Source organism: Elephantulus edwardii, unplaced genomic scaffold, assembly GCF_000299155.1.
Source record: "Elephantulus edwardii isolate Elephantulus edwardi_28Jun2011 unplaced genomic scaffold, EleEdw1.0 scaffold00032, whole genome shotgun sequence".
Lineage (NCBI taxonomy): Eukaryota > Metazoa > Chordata > Mammalia > Macroscelidea > Macroscelididae > Elephantulus > Elephantulus edwardii.
In genome coordinates this window covers 11,358,795-11,374,230 of record NW_006399782.1, presented here as the reverse complement: position 1 = coordinate 11,374,230, position 15,436 = coordinate 11,358,795, and the positions used below count along the sequence as shown (strand labels likewise).

The 15,436-nt window shown below is 39.8% G+C and overlaps 2 pseudogenes; both read right to left on the bottom strand.

The window, feature by feature from the left end:
• Positions 1–5,997: 5,997 nt before the first annotated feature.
• On the bottom strand, positions 5,998–6,339 carry LOC102868065 (annotated as a pseudogene).
• Positions 6,340–14,577: 8,238 nt separating this feature from the next.
• LOC102867661 lies at positions 14,578–15,436 on the bottom strand (annotated as a pseudogene).

The following is a 15,436-nucleotide window of genomic DNA, read 5'->3' as shown; positions in this document are numbered from 1 at the left end:
AAACCAATATCCTACTTCTCTCAGAGAAAGAGACGAAGACCCTCAATAAGATGGATTGACACTGTGATTTTTAACAATGAGCTGGAGCAGATCAGAGATGATGAGGATGGCACAGGACAGGGTCAAGGTCACATTTGTTGGTCACAGGGTTACTTTGAGTTGCAATTGAGTTGATGGCCACCTAATAACAAGATGAGCTGGAACATACAGCCAATATTCTTTATTTATGAACTTGGAGAAATGATGAAAGTTATACAAGTGTTCAGGTCTTTCGTACATAGAGTTGCTATGAGTCCTCTACAACTAGATGGCACTTAATGACAACAACATACAGAGACTCAGTTGGCCTAGTGGACAGAAAGTTATGCTACCAAGCCAAGGGTGACTGACTTTAATTCACTGCCCTCAAGCCTGATTTAAATTGTTTTTTTATCAAACATTCTTCTAAATGATATTGCCCTGGTCTGTCCATTTGCTGTAGAGAGGTAACTCATTTGCTGTGATGCTAAACACTGTGACACAGATGTGTCAAATATGATAATGGTAACCCAGGGTGGACAGTGTTTGATGGAGCTCCCCGATTAAACAAGCTTAGAAGAAGGAGTGGCATCCACTTCTGAAATAGCTTGCCTCTGGAAACCCTATGAATGTGGAGAAAGGAAGTTACACAAGTGTTCAGGTCTTTCATTTATAGGGTCACTATGAGTCGTCTAGGACTCAACGACACTTAACAACAATAACAACAACTGTTACAAAGGGATAGCTTCATGATAGAGAAATGTTATTTTATAAGAAAACCTAATGTTTACTAACTCCAAGATTATCTGCATGTACATTTAAAAACACATAGTTCTTTCACATGTGTTACCTTGACTGCATTCAATTTTTTCTAACCCCAATAGAGGACATTGTTATTGTGGTTGTTCTACACTGTCGAATTGGAACCGACTCATAGCTAAGCCACTCTCTTGCAGGTTGTGGAGGTTGTAAACCGCATGGGAAGAATTAGCCTATCTTTCTTCCATGGTGAAGCTAGTGGATGCAAACTGTACACCTTTGGGTTAGCAGCTCAGTTCCTTACCACTAGACCATGAGTCACTAATCTACTAATAGAAGCCAATGTTGTTACGTACCTTCAAGTTGGAACTGACTCATAGCTAACCCTCCGGCTGGTTTTTAGGGGCAGTAAATTGCACGTCTTTGGGATTGTAGTGCAGTTTCTTACCATTGGGCCACCAGACCTGCCTTCTAGAGAGCAAAGTACAAACTTGTAATTGCATTGAATCAGAACCAACTCATAGCTGACCTTTCAATGGATTTTGAGAAGCAGGATGCTGCTTGCTCATCCTTCTCCTGAGGAGCATTTAGTGGATTCCAATCATGAGCCTTTGGGATTGAGAGCAATATAACACCTGGAGCCCCTATTGTAATTTTTATTAGATGAAAATGACCACCAGGCTACCAGAGCTCCCTTTTATAATTTTATTGGATACCCATAATCCCATAGACGAGAGCTATGTCTTAAGAAATTATTTGAAAGTCAATTCTCCTCAAACCACGTGCCTTTGGGATTGCAGTGCAGTTTCTTGCCACTAGGCCACCAGAGCTTCCTAATTTAACTAGGTTGTGCTTGTTATTTTTGTTGGTTGCCTTTGAGTCAAGCATGACTCATAGCAACCCTGTGAACAAAAGGCCTGAAGCCCCTCTACAACTATCGACCTTTATCAAAGTTCATAGAGTTTCTGGAGGCATGTTGTTTAGGAAGTAGAAAAATGAAATAAACCCTTCGTCACTAGTCTACACACTCTATTTACATGTGTCACCAAAAAAGATAGTATTTACATCATCAACATTATTAGCATAGTCTCCCTGATTTAACAATCATCTTAAGAATAGATTTGAAACATTGAGCACCACTGATTGAAGACCAGGTGGATTGTGGGATGACATCAAGGATGTCATCCATAAAGAGAGCAAAAGGTCATTACAAAGACAGAGGATAAAGAAAAAATCAAAATGAATACTATAAGAGACTGAAAACTGCACTACAGTGTTGAGAAGCCAAAGCAAATGGAAGAGATGCCAAAGAATAAGAGCTGAGCGAAAGATAGCAGCTTGAGAAGACAAAGCGAAGTATTATAATGGAATGTGCAGAGAGCTGCAACTGAAGAAGAAAAGGGGAAGAATTTGCTTGGTATTTCTCAAGTGGAAAGAACTGAAAAACAAATTCAAGCCTTGAATTGCAATTCTGAGAGATGCTATGGGCAAAATCTTGAATGATCCAGGAAATATTAAAAGAAAATGGAGGGAATTTACGGAAGCACTGTACCAAAAAGAATTGGTTAGCATTGAAATATTTCAGAAAGTACTGTATGAGCAAGAAACAATGGTACTGAAGGAGAAGTTTAAGCTGCTTTGAAGGTACTGACAAAAAAAAAATAAGGTCCCACGGATTGATGGTATACCAATTGACATGTTTCAACTAATAGATGCAGCCCTGGATGTGCTCACCAGTCTATGCCAGGAAATTTGGAGGATAACCACCTGGTTGACTAGCTGGAAGAGATCTCGATTTGTCCTGTTTGTTAATATGACATGCAGGCAGAAACCTTGCTGACTATAATCGCAAAACAGCTAGGAAAGTACATTGACAGGGAACTTTCAGAAGTTCAAGTTGGGCTCAAAAAAGTCTGTGGCACCAGGGATATCATTGCTGATGCCAGATGGATCATGACTGAAAGCAGAGAATACAAGTAGAATGTCTTATTTGTGCTTTATTGACTGCAAAAGCATTTGACTGTGTGGATAATAACAAATTATGACTACCACTGAGAGAACAATGGGAACCCCAGAATACTTAGTTATGCTCATGTGAAACCTATGCACAGATCTAGGGGCTGTTATGTGAACAGAGCAAGGGAACAATACTGTTGTTGTTTTTACGTGCCATCAAGTCGCTTGTGACTCATAGCACTGAAACCTGCTCTATCCTGTGCCAATTTTACTATCTCTGACACATCTACTTTCATTACACCAGACACTGAATCAATCCATCTCATCAATGGCCTTCCTCTCTTTTTCTGTCCCTCTGTACTTCCAAGCATGATGTCCCTCTCCAAGGACTGGTCCCTCCTTGCAACATGCCCAAAGTGTGTCAGATAAAACTTCAGAATCCTTGCCTTCAAGGAGCAGCCTGGTTTCACCCTCTCTAGGATGAAACTGTTCATTCTCCTGGCAGTCAATGATATATTCAACATTCTTCTCCAGCACTACAGCTCAAAGGCATCAATTCTCCTTCTATCATCCCTAGTCATTGTCCAGCTCTCTGATGCATAGCAAGCACTTGTGAAAAGTATGACCTGAATCAGGCACACCTTAGTCTCCAGTCTGAAATCATTGCTCTTCAGTACACTGGAGAGGTCTCTGACAGCCGGCTTTCCCAATGAAATTCATCTTTTGATTTCCTGGTTGATGGTACCAAGACTGTTGATTGTGGAACCAAGCAAACCAAAGCTGTTAACAATCCCAATCTCTTCACCATCTATCATAATGCTGCCAATCAGGCCTGTAGTGAGAATCCTCGTTTTTTTTGATGTTGCGCTTCAATCCATATTGAAGGCTGCAATCCTGGACCTTCTGCAGCAAGTGCTTCAGGTCCTCTTCAGTTTCAGCAAGCAGGGTTGTGTCATCCACCTCATAGAGGGTCTTTCTCTCCTGTGCTGTCCCTCCACTCTCCCAAGCATAACGTTCCTCTCCAAGGACTGGTTCCTCCTTGCAACATGTCCAAAATATGTCAGACGAAGCTTCAGAATCCTTGCCTTCAAGGAGCAGCCTGGTTTCACCCTCTCTAGGATGAACCTGTTCATTTTCTTGACAGTCCATGGTATATTCAGTACTCTTCTCCAGCACCACAGCTCAAAGGCATCAGTTCACCTTCTATTCTCCATAGTCATTGTCCAGCTCTCTGATGCATAGCAAGTGATTGCAAAGACCATGGTTTGTACCAGGGACACCTTAGTCTTCAGAGTGACACCACTGCTCTTCAGTACTTTGGAGAGGTCCCTAACATCAGACTTTCCCATTGCAATACATCTTTTAATTTCCTGGCTGCTGGTACCAAGAGTGTTGATGGTGGAGCCAAGCAAACGAAAACTGTGAACAATCTCAATCTCATCACCATCCATCCTGATGCCACCAATTGGCGCAGTGGTGAGAATCTTTGTCTTCTTGATATTGAGCCTCAATTCATATTGAAGGCTGCAGTCCTTTATATTCTGCAGCAAGCACTTCAAGTGCTCCTCAGTTTCAGCAAGCAGAGTTGTGTCATCAGCATAACACAGATGATTGATGAATCTTCCATCAATTCTGATGCAACACTTCTCATACAGCCCAGCCTCCCAGATAATCTGTTCTGCAAATAGGTTGAAAAAGTATGGAGATAGGACACATCACTTGGGTATGCTCGTCCCAATTTTGAACCATGCAGTGTTTCCTTGCTCTGTTCTGATGATTGCCTCCTGGTCCAAGCATAGGTTTTGCATTAGCATGATCAAGTGTCTGGGATTCTGATTCTTCTCAGTCACTGTTGTGATCTACACAGTCAAATGCCTTTGCATAATTTTTAGTCTTTTTAAAAATATTTGATACAGCTTCTGTGGAAAGTAGCCTGGCACTTCCTTAGAAGGTTGAAAATATAAATACTATTTGATTCAGTTATTCCACTATTGAAAATATACCCTAAATATATCAGAGCTGTGACACAAACAGATGTATAAAAACCATGTTTATAGTAGCACTATTCAAAATAGCAAAGAGATGAAAGCAGCCCAAGTGTCCAACAACAAATGAATAAATAGAGAAACTGCTACATTCACACAAAGGAGTAGTACACAGCATTGGGAAAAAACCAAACAAACATGAGGAATTTGCGGAACACCACACAACATGGATGAGTCTAGAAGACATTGTGCTGAGTGAATAGTTCAGTCACAAAAACACAAATACTGTAGAAGACCACTGTTATAAATAAAAGGGTTACAAGGAGAGGTGATGAGGAGAGTAGGAAAAGAATGGATAGATAATGATCAGTGCATTGGACTAGGTAAAAGAAGCTCAATCGGAAATGAATGGGATCATCAGAAATTATGTATATCACAATTAGCAATCCAGACAGGACATGAATTAGAGATTGAAAAATAGTAGAAAAAGAAATTTCTTTGTAAATTTTCATTCGAATAATAATGATAATAACAGAATACTTAAAGTGGTGCTGCTTGTTGTAAGTATCAAGGTGAGCGTGACTCAATCTGAAAGGATATTGTGAGAGGACACACTTTCCTGAGCCTACAAGCTCAGAGGAGTCCGCTTCCATAAAATCAGAACAGGAGTCAGAACTGACTCATAGCTGATCCTTCTCTGTTGAGATTCTGAGACTATCAATTGCTTGGAAGGAGATGGTCTTTCTCCCAGGAGCTACCAAAGGATTCAAAAGGTGTGGCTTTTGGATCGGCAGCACATCTGATGAATTAAACCACCAGAGCTCCCTTGTAAATCCAAAACATTCTCAAATCTGCAGAGCTGTTTCTTGTTTGGTCTTGTGTCCTTCCAGTCAATCCTGATGTGAACTAGACAGAAATCCAAGTCTCTCAAGTCAGTTCAATCATCCAAGTCCTTTTCTTACTTCAAGGCCCCATAATTTTCTACTCTTTGATTCCAACTAACCTTTTTTCTATGTTCCTGGACTGTTTATATTTTTTACTAAAGGTTCTTTACACACACACACACACACACACGCGCGCCGCCACCACCACCACCACCACCACCTCCCGCACCTCTTTTCAGTTTATTGCATGGAGTTACACTAGTCCAAGGTAAAAGTGGACCCCAAATGGTTACAGTATAAAAGCTGTGAGATTTTAACTTGTGACAAAGGACAGAAGGGAAATTTTCTACTCATTGCAAGGAAATCCTTACTAAAGCTTCAGTGAGCCACAAGCACTAAAACCCATGAACCTTCAGCTGGTCGTCCGTAACCAGTCCAAGAATCTGCAAGGAGCTGTCCGTATGTTCTTGCGCTGGCCACTCTGTAGCTGAATTACTTCTCCATATTCTGGATGCTCAATTACGGAACCATTGCAGGCAAACTTCTTAAACGCCCTCCCGAGTTTCTTTTTTCTTGTAAACATCAATGATCCCTTAGACAGTTGTAAGGGTCTTCCTGCCATTTCTCTGTTGAATTCTGATATGGATGTACTCCTCAGTGCCAACAGGAAGCAGGTCATCACCCTTCCTTGCATCAGCAAAAGGGTTGAAAGAGTGGAGGTTCTGGATAATGGACATACCCTGAGGAGAAGGCTTGTAGAGGGGTCAGGGCATCAGCAAGCCATGGGCTCTAGAGAGAGGCAGCGGAATCCCTGGTGGGAGCTCAGTGACCGGGGCTGACTAAGCGTTCTTTTTATGGAAGAGTAGAGAAAGCAGTGGACTTGACTTGGCCTCCTGGAGAGGCTTGGAAGATCCTCCCTAGAGTTCTCAACTTTGGACTGGCTGACTTGATAGAATTGTAACTCACAATAAGGCAATTTGAAACTAATCCTTTTAAAAACAAACACAACCTTGTAATAGTTTGAAATCATAATACCCTGAGCAAAAGGTACCAAAAAGACATTTATTTGTGTTTTATTGACTAAGCAAAGGCATTTGACAGTGTAGACATGATATTTTATGAATAAGAGAAGAATGGAGATCCCTGAACACATAATCGTGCTCATGTGGAACCTGTACTTGAACCAAGAAGTAGCTGTCTGAACAGAACAAGAAAACACTGTGTGATTTAAAACCGGGGAAAAATGTGCATCAGTGTTGTACCCTTTGCCATCCAATTCAATCTGTACACATAACAAATCATTCTAGAAACTGAACTCTATGAAGAATGTGGCATCAGTATTGGTGTAAGATTCATCAACAACTTGCATTATATAGATGACACAATTTTGCTTGCAGAAAATGCAGAGGACTTGAAGCACTTGCTACAGAAGATCAAAGACTATGGCCTTCAATATAGGTTACATCAATATGGTTATATCTCAGTATCAAGAATATAAAAATCCTCACCATTACACCAATAGGCAGCATCATGAGAGGAGGAGAAAAGATCAAAGTTGTCAGCATTTTCATTTTCCATGGATCCATATCAACACTCAGTGTGATAGCTGCCAAGAAATCAAAAGGTATATTGCACTGGGAAAATCTGCTGTCAAGGATCTCTCCAAAGTACTAAAAAGAAAGGATTTCCATTTAAAGATCAAAGGACACTCAATCCAAATCATGATATCGTTGAAGAGTACAGAATAGCCTGCGGACTGCCAAAAGAATAAACAATTTTGTCTGGGAAGAAGGGGAATCACGGGGTGCTTGTTAGAGGCAACGATGGTGAAATTCTGTTCAACATACTTTGAGTAGTACGTTAGGGCTCTACTTAACATACTTTGACTCTGTTTAACATACTTTGGGTATGTTGTGAGGAGGCGGCAGTCCTTGGGAAAGGACAGCATGCTGGGAAAGGTGTAAGATCAAAGAGAGGATCCCCAAGCACTAAGGTTGCTGTGAGTTGTAGCCAACTCAATGCAACTTAACGACCACCACCAGCAGAAAGACTTTCTTTTGCAACTAATGTATAAAATGGTAAAAGACTAACCTCTTACAGGACATGAGTGAGGGAATGATGGGGGAGGGAAGGGAGAATAAATCTGTATAAATGAGTTAATGAAAAGCCAATTTCTTTATAAATTTCCATTCAAATCACAATTTAAAAAAAGAACACCCTAATCTTTTAATTAATGGGATGTAAACTTTTCACAATACCCTGCACTTATATTAAACTAGCATTTTAAGGAGAAAATGGGTTGTTTTCTCGTCACTTGGCAAAGTAACTAAAAGAAACATCTTTATCAAACTGAAACCCTTTAATGATGTTTGCCTTATTTACTCTGCAATCTCTGGGTGAGGTTTACTCCCCTTAAATCGTTTAGGGAGGATTTACTGTCTTTTGGTTGGTGCCAAGCTATCTCTAGAACCTTAAAAAGATTCAGCTAATGAGTATGAGACATAATTACTGAGCCTAACAACTGGATGAGTTGTACAGGGGGAGTTCACAGAAATTCAGCTATCCTGCATTGTCTCTATAGAAGTCCTAGCAGTCTTCAAAGTTGGAAGATACGACTGGAAAGCTCATGTCCCCTATCACCTATATTCTTTTGTTTGTTTGTTTGTTTGTTTTATTCAAATTTATTATTAATTTCATAGGCATCAGGATGGATGGTGAAGAGATTGAGATTGTTCACAGCTTTAGTCTACTTGGCTCCACAATCAACACTCTTGGCACCAGCAGCCAGGAAATTAAAAGACGTATTACGATGGGAAAGTCTGCTGTTAGAGACCTCTCTAAAGTACTGAAGAGCAATGGTATGTCTCTGGAGACTAACGTGTGTCTGCTACAGGCCATGGTCTTTGCAATCACTTGTTATGCGTCAGAGAGCTGGACAATTACCAGGGAGGATAGAAGGAAAATTGATGCTTCTGAGCTTTGGTGTTGGAGAAGAGTGTTGAGGGTACCATGGATTGCTAACAAAACAAACAGATTCATCCTGGAAAGGGTTAAACCGGGCTGCTCCTTGGAGGCAAGGATTCTGGGCTTCGTCTGACATACTTTGGTCATGTTGTAAGGAGGGACTGGTCCTTGGCAAAGGACATCATGCTTGGGAGGGTGGAGGGCAGGTGCAGGAGGGGAAGGCCCTCTGGGAGGTGGATTGATTCGGTGACTGGGGCAATCAGGATGAGTGTGTTGGAGACAATGAGATTGGCACAGGACAGAGCAGAGTTTAGAGCAGCTGTACATAGGGTTGCTATGAGTCGCAAGTGACTCGACAGCACATAACAACAACAACATTGTTAATTTCTATAAAGCTTTGCAGAGACTATTGATTTCCATTAATTCACTGTTGCACTTTTCTCCCCTCCCAATCCTCCTCCCTAGTATACTACCCTCTTGGAAAAGTAAAAGAAAAATTATTTCATTATTTTACAAACCCTCCCCCAGGTCCACTCCACCATGTAGCCTTTGCTCTAGACTCCTGCCATGACAAAAATACCTAATCACATTTTCCTTTTAAACAGTTTTCTCCCTCATCTGTTTCAACGCAGTATACAATATTGAATCCATCTTTCTCAATCTCTCCCCAACCCCAAGGTCAGTCCTGTTTTACAACAGTGGCACCATGCAGTATTTGTCCTTTTGTGACTGGGATACTTCACTCAGCACAATGCTCTCCAGAGTCACCCATTTTGAATAATATTGCATGAGTTCCTTGTTTTTCAATGCAGCATAGTATTCCATTGTGTGACTATACCACAGCTTCTCTATCCATTCGTTTGTTGATGGGCACTTAGGTTGTTTCCAACTCCTTGCTATTGTGAACAAAGCCACAAGAAACATGGGTGTGCATATATCTGCTCAGATATTGATTCTCATTTCTTTAGGGTATATTCCCAGTAGTGAAATTGCTGGGTCAAATGGTATCTCTATTTGCAACTTTTTGAGAAAGCGCCATACCGCCTTCCACAGTGGTTGCACTGTTTTACTCTCCCACCAACAGTGAACAAGGGTTCCAGTTTCTTCACAACCTCGCCAGCATTTGTTGCTTGCTGTTCTGTTAAATTTTGCTATTCTGACTGGGGTGAGATGATATCTTATAGTTGTTTTAACCTATATTCTAGTATATAATAAAACTTCTGCTTTCCTACTCCAGTCCCTGTCACTAAGATTGTATTTTCTGGTAGATGGCAGAATTGTGGTTTACTGGGAACATTATTATGACAAATCCTCATGAGGATTGGTTAAGATTGATCAGGAGGAGTAGATTAAATTTGGGGAGCGGAATCTGACTTTTCCATATTGTCTTTCTGTCATTTTCTTCAACTTTGGAGGTTCTGGGCAATGTTGTCCAGTGAGTACTTGATCTGAAAATAAGGACACTGAAGGTTCTGATGGGATGTTGGTCATTTCTTGATATTACACTGGAGTATATTTCTCATGAGATGAATTGCTTCACTGCTGGCACTAAGAGTCACTGGGGTCAACAGAAATTCATAGCTCTTGAAAGTTGGTAGACTCTACTTTGAGGCAGTAACTCTTTTCCACTCACAATTTGAGTGACTTCCAACTTGAGGTGCAAAATTAATGAATGATACAAGAAGCAGCAAAAGAAAATGGAAGAAATGCACAGATTTACAATACCAAAAAGATTTAATCAACACTGAACCTTTTCAGGAGGTAGCATATCATCAACAACCAATGGCATTGAAGTCCAAGATTTACTAAAGGCAATGGCAAAAATAAAGGTCTAGGAATTGACAGCATGGCAACCAAAATGTTTAATTAAACACATGTAACCCTGAACATACTCAATAGTCTATGGCAAAAAATTTGGAAGATACCTGCCAGGCCAACTGACTGGAAAAGATCCACATTTGTGTCCATTCCAAAACAAAGTAATCCAACAGAATTCAGAAATTATTGAACAATGACATACTACTCACACACACATGCAAAACATTGCTGAAGATTACTTTAAAAATGACTGAAACACTTTCTACACAGGGAACTGCCAAATATTCAAGCTGAATTCAAAAGGGACTGTGTCACAAAGGATAGATAGCATTGACCATGCTAGATGGGTCATGGCTGAAAGCAGAGAATACCAGAGAAACTGCTTACTTGTATTATATTGACTATGTAATGATATTCAAATGAGTGGATAATAATAAATTATGGATAAATTGAGAAGAATTACAATTCCAGAACACTAATTCTTCTTCATGAGAACCTGTACGTAGACAAAAAAGCAGCCATTTCAACAGAGCAGTGGAATACGGCATGGTTTAAAATCAGGAATGGGGTATCAGGCATGTATTCTTTCTCCTATTCAGTCTGTACGCTGAGCAAATAATTAGAGAAGCTTGACTGTATAAAGGAGATTGAGCATCAAGATTGGGGGAATTCTCACCAACAACCCATGTAATGTAGATAAAAAAATAACTTGGAGAAAGTGAAGAACACATAAGATATTTACTGAAGAAGATCAAAGGGTACAGCATTCAATATAGATACACCTCAACATCAAAACAAAAATCCTCAAAACTGGGCCTATAGGCAACCTCATGACAGATGGAGAAAAAGAAATTAATTTTACCTGACTTCACAGTCAACACCCATGGAAGTAGCAATTAAGAAATTAAAAAAACCTGCATTGTGCAAATCTACTGACAAGGACTTCTAAAAGTCTTTGTTGAACAGCAAAGGGGTCACCTTGAAGACCAAGGTATACCTGATCCAAGAAATAATATTTTCAATAGCTTCCTATGTATGTGAACACTGGACAATGAATAAGGAAGACTAAAACAATAATTTATGTCTTTGAATTGTAGTGTCTGCAAAGAATATTGACTACAGCTTGGATGGCCAAAAGAATAAATAAACTGCTTTGGAGGAAGTGCATTCAGAATGCTCCTTAGAGAAAAGGATGGCGACATTTCATCGCACATACACTGGACATGCTGTCAGAAGGGGCCACTTCTTGGAAAAGGACATCATGCTTAAAGGGTCAGTATAAGAAAGGAATACCCCTAAGGTGATGAATTGACACAGTGATTGCAGTCCAAAAGGGGAGATGTGGGGTTCGGGGCAGTGGGTAAAGTGTGGGTTGATGGTGGAGGATGGAAATCACTAGAATAACAGGGTTTGGTGGATGAAAAAGTGTGAAGGAATTATGAAAGATCCAATGGGGACCTTAAAAGATGGGGTAACAGTAGACATAGATTAGTGATGATAATTTTATAAAACTCAATGTGTATGGAACACAATATGAATGAAGGAATGTGTGAAACCTAATGTATACAAATTTTATATGTAAAACAATATTAAATTTTCAAAAGATATGACAGATAATGTAAAGACGGCACAGGACAGGGCAAGTTCCAAGATCTGTTGTTCATAAAGTCGCTATGAATTGTCGTCAACTTAATGGCACCATCAAGAACATTTGGCATTTTTTTTATATGGCAGTTTACTGGTCCCAAAGTGTAGACTCAGTGTATTTTTACAATGATGTAGCCACAGACAAAGGGGGAACTAGAGTTGGTAGATCTCAAGTACTTCCAGACTCCTTATACCATCTGCTAGACAGTGTATAGAGTTCTTCATTAATATCTCAGGCTGATCCAAAGTCTGTAATTTTCACAACTTCTGATCCCATGTGGAGCAGTTTATTGGGTTTTTTGCCTCTGTACAAGAATCTATGCCTTAAAAAAATAAATAAATATTTTTTTTTAAAAAAAAGAATCTATGCCTATCAATAAATTTAAATCCTTTCCATATCCATTAAACCTGTCTCAGGGAATAACTTCTTTCTTCTTTAATTGATATTTTATATTTTTTTTAATTGGTGTTTTTTTTAATTGAGATTTTAGACAGAGTTTACAGAGAACTTAAATTTCCATTCATTCATTGTTGTACATTTTCCTCCCTGCCCACCTCCCACCCCAGTTCACTTTTCTCTCTGGGGGAAAAAAAAATTCTTTCATTGTTGTACAATTATCTACCCCACCTCAGTCCACTTTACTATGCAACTCTTATTCTGGACTGTTGTCATGAAAATAATACCTAATCATAAATTATTTTTAAGCCATTCATTCCCTCAACTGTTTCGTGCAGTATACACTATCCCATTTTTTTAAGTCCCCCCCAAAACCCCGGCGTGAGTCTTGTTTATAACAGTGGCATTATGCAGTATTTGTCCTTTTGTGACTGAGATATTTCACTCAGCATAATGTCCTCCAGGGTCACCCATTTTGTATTTCATGAGTTCCTTGTTTTTCAGTGCTACATAGTATTCCATTGTGTGAATATACCACAGCTTCCATTAATTTGTTGATGGACACTTGAGTTGTTTCAAACTCTTTGCTATTGAGAACAATGTTTGGTTTCTTTAGGGCATATTCCCAGTAGTGGGATTGCTGGGTCAAATGGTATTTCTATTTCCAACTTTTTGAGAAAGCACCATACAGCCTTCCATAGTGGTTGCACCATTTTACACTTCCACCAATAGTTTCTCCACAACCTCGCTAGCATTTGATGTTTTGCTGTTCTGTTAAATTTTGCTATTCTTACTGAGGTGAGATATCTCATAGTTGTTTTGATTTGCATCTCTCTTAGAGCTAGGGATTTTGAACATTTCTCCATGTGTTTTTTCACCATCTGAATGTCTTCTTTGGTGAAGTGTTTGTTCATATCCTGTGCCCATTTTGCAATTGGGTTGCTTACCTTTACCTTGTGGTACCCGAGTATTCTATAAATTCTTGATATAAGTCCCTTATCTGACATGTCATTACCAATTTTTTTCCCCCAGTCAGTGTCCTCCCTTTTTACCCTGTTGGAGATGTTTTTGGTTGTGCATAGGGATTTGATTCTTAGAAGGTCCCATTGATCTATTTAATCCTCTCCTGGTTGTAGGTTTTTCAGGATGTTTGGAAGACTGTTCCTGTTGTGGATTAGGGCTTCTAGAGCTTTCCCAAGCTTTTCCCTGATGAAGTTGATAGTCCTTAGTTTTAGTACTAGGTCCTTGAATCACTTTGACTTGGGTTTTTTGTTGTTGTTGTTTCATTTTTTTGTATGGTGTGAGGTGTGGGTCTTGTTTGAGTTTTCTGCAGATGGTTTTCCAATTCTGTCAACACCATTTGTTAAAGGGCAGTCGTTTCCCTACTTAACTGATTTCTTCTTCTCCTTGTCAAAAATCAGTTGACCATAGATAGATGGGTTGATTTCTGAGTTCTCAACTCTATTCCATTGATCTATGTGTCTGTGATTGTACGAGTACTGCATTGTCTTGACCACCATGACAGTGTGCTAGGATTTGAAATCAGGGAGTGAGAAGCCTCCTACCTTGTTTTTCTACTTAAGGAGTGTTTTAATCCTTAATCAGGATCTCCTTCCATTCCAAATGAAATTGGAAATTGCTTTTTCCATCTAGTTGTAGCATGGAATTAGTATTTGTATTGGGATTGAGGTTCCATTGAACATATCAATTGCCTTTGGTAGAATTGTCATGTTCACAATATTGAATCTTGCTATGCAAGAGCAACAGAATATTCTTCCACTTCTCCAGGTCTCTTTTTGTTTCTTGTAGTAATGTTTTATAATTTTCTTTAAATAGGTGCTTTGTGTTTCTGGTTAAGATTTACTCCCAAATATTTAATCTTGTGATTAGTTACTGTGATACTGTGATATATTATGATGGGTATTGTTTTTCTTTTTTTTATTTCTTTTCCCAGTTTCTCATAGGGTCCATTTTTATTTCCTCTTTTTTTTAGGATAAACTTTTAAAAGTAAAAATGAATGAAATCATAGGAGAAAAGGGCAGAACAATGATACAGAAAAAAGGAACTTGCTGGAGAACCTTGGTGAGAAAAACCGAACACTTCACATTGTCAACAGGACTGTGCGGCCACTGGTCTTCCACCATCACGTCAGGGCTTCATATTGCTGAGCCTGAGATCTCACTCAATTTCAAACTGCCTGTGATCCACTTGGACTAGGAAAGCTTTCTGTTCAATGTACCCTTCTTTCCCTTGATTATGGATGGCCAGCTCCTCCCCAGTCACTTCTTCCTCCTTGAAACTCTCCCAATCTAACTTAGATTTCTCAAGGGTGCTCATTTCTGCTTCTTGGCTCCTATTTTCCCTGGGAGGCTGCTCATGCCACTTGGTCTCTTTAACCTTGAGCCTGCAGGGAGCAAGGGGAGAGCTGAAGGAGTGTTCATCTGTGGTTTCTCTTTTTCATTTTGTTTGAAGAAGGATTTGACTTCTTTAGATGTAGCATCCACTTCCTTAGTCACCCTGACTTCTTCACCAGCAAAATCAAACACCTTTGACATTTTTTGGCTGCTGAAGGCCTTGTCAGATCCTTACTTAACCAACTTACTTGAACTTGTCTCTGGAGCCTTCTCTCCTCTCTTAACTCGTGCACTTGTGGACATTTTGGATTTTGGTCTCAGATCACTGAGAAAGCTGGCCTAGAGTTTGTCCTCCTTTTTCTTTCATCTTCTGTCTCACTGCCCTTTTCCTGCTCTGCAGATCCATCTTCCTCCTCACTGCCAGTCGCTACAGATTCTGCTCTGGCATCCACATCTTCTTCTTCTAATGAAAGGTCACCGCATTTTCTCTTCCTGGCTGGAATGCTCTCAGTGTTTCTTTTTCCCCCTAAAGTTATCTGTGTCTGCTCTTCACCGTCTTTTTTCACTAATTCATTTACATCATCTCCACCTGACAGCATGTAGTCTTCATCTTCCTCTGAGGTCAAAAAGTCTTCATAGTCAAATTCCAACAT